The sequence below is a fragment of the Pteropus vampyrus genome, unplaced genomic scaffold, assembly GCF_000151845.1.
Source record: "Pteropus vampyrus isolate Shadow unplaced genomic scaffold, Pvam_2.0 Scaffold237, whole genome shotgun sequence".
Taxonomy (NCBI): Eukaryota; Metazoa; Chordata; class Mammalia; order Chiroptera; family Pteropodidae; genus Pteropus; species Pteropus vampyrus.
The window spans coordinates 878133-880113 of NW_011889018.1; the positions used below are offsets into that span (position 1 = coordinate 878133).

The 1981-nt window shown below is 51.3% G+C and overlaps 1 long non-coding RNA gene across 1 annotated transcript in view; it reads right to left on the bottom strand.

Annotated features, from left to right (window-relative positions):
* Positions 1–735: 735 nt before the first annotated feature.
* LOC111728910 overlaps positions 736–1981 on the bottom strand; it is a 16127-nt gene continuing 14881 nt past the window's right edge. Inside the window, exons 2-3 of the long non-coding RNA XR_002775997.1 lie at positions 1093–1190; positions 736–763 (exon numbers count right to left, since the gene is read on the bottom strand). This is a non-coding gene — a long non-coding RNA (uncharacterized LOC111728910). The remainder of the gene's footprint in view (positions 764–1092; positions 1191–1981) is intronic.

Sequence of the window (1981 nt, forward strand, 5' to 3'; positions counted from 1 at the left end):
TAAGAAATAGGGTATACCACAGCTGTTATTTTTTTCCACATAGCCTCCTCAATCTGTCATGCATTGACTGTGTTTTATAAATAAGTGACATATTTGGAAATATATTGTTCACATATCTTGCATGTTTTCCATTCGAGGCATGCTAAATATACAGTATCACTTTGTCAACCGGTTTCAAAAACAACACGATCCCCTCGTTTGAAAATTCCAAGGAAGTCCACGGTACGTTCGGTCAATTGTAAAATGTTTCTCTTCCTGTTTCTCACTTTGCCGTGGTCATATGTGTCCCCATGTCGTGCGCACGTTGCACTTCGAGCCCTTCGTAGACAAAAATACCTCAGACACGTGACTCACAAGCGAGGTGGCTTAATGTCCCGTGGCGACGGCGCTGTGGGGACGCGCCCGTTAACGGGACGCTCTGAGGCGTGCGCACCGTAAACGGAGCTGGCTCCCAGGTCGTGAAAAACGCTTGTTTGCTGTCCGCGCAAGTGACCCCATCCGGCCCTGGATGAGGTTTACATCACGTCGCTTCCTGGGGAATTCAGAACCCAGGCCTGGCAGCTCGGGATGATGGGGAGAGGGTGCGGGGAGGGGAGGGTAGAGCCCGAATACTCGTTCTGGAAAAAAAGCAAAACTTACCTCGTTTTCGCAGTCAAAAAAAAAAAAAAATCAGCTGATGGTTAAACAAGGAAAAAGACTTGGTGTCCTTCAATTCCTTCCTTTTCAAAGGATCTTCAGTTTTCTGAAGTCCATCGATCAGTTTCTGTTAAATAAAGGCAAAATTCGCCTAAGAAATCCACAGTCTGGATCTCATCTCTTCCACAAATATAACCACTGCAATGACAACCGCTATCATTACACTCTTTTTGTTTATTACATGTTTATTTCCTGCGTTCATCTCATCTTAACACATGACGCTTCCTGTGGGAGGGGAGCCCGCTGGGCCGGTGGCCTGGGCTGCATCTGCCTTTGCTCCGTGCAGCTGCTCGGCCCCGGCTGAGTGGGAATTCTCACGTGACCGAGGATGGCCCAGACTCCCCACTACCTCACTTCCTGTGTGTGCCTTGCTGAGATTTTTGACCTCGAACTCACCTTCAGGGCAGAGCTTTGAAGGACGTTTGCACGAGGCTGACGGGCACTGCCTTCCCCCGCTTACGGGAGAGACTCGGGCTGTCTCTTCAGAAGAATGCCTGGATGGTTATCATCGAAAAAACAAAAACGAAAAAGAAAAACCAAACCACGCTCTTGGTTGCGTGACCACACGTCCGCCTTTTGGGACAGCAGCATGTCGTTAAGCACCGGCCGCCTGGCGATCCGCGGCCACGGTCTGTCCTTCGCAGCCCTCGCGGCCCGTCGCGCTTCGCCGGCTCGTGCCCCACACGGGGAGGCACGCACGGCGACCCGGGCACGGCGACCCTCGATCTGCAGGTCGCGCAGCTTTCAGCGGAGGGCGGGACCAGGACCTGGGTTTCCCAGCTCGATTTTCCTTCTTTCAGCCCATGTTTTCTGTTGATCGTTCCCTACCCTAGTCAGGGGGAAAAAAAAGACCTTTTCAGACTGTGCCCTGGAGGAAACTTTGTGTCTTCAAAACATAAATTTATTTGCAATCACTAAGTCCTCGGTGTCCATATGTCGCTCTTCTGCAGCGTGCCTATTGCTCTGCTAAGCATAAGGACAGATCAACAATCCACGAGCAGCTTCTTGTGGCCCCCAAGATGGAGCCCAAGATGGCCCCCGGCACCCCAGCCCCTGTACCCACGCTTCCCCTTGGCCGTGATTTGCTGGTACCCAACAGAATTCGGTAAAGGCGATAGGTTATCATTGCTGTGATTTCATTATGCCAGGGGGCAAGGGCGAAGGGGTGTGCAGATGTCAACAGAGCTGTGAGCAGTTGTCTTTAAGTTAATCGAAAGGGACGTTATCGTGGGTGGGTCTGACCTAATCAGATGAGCCCTTTAAAAGAAGGTCGAGAGGGCAGAGA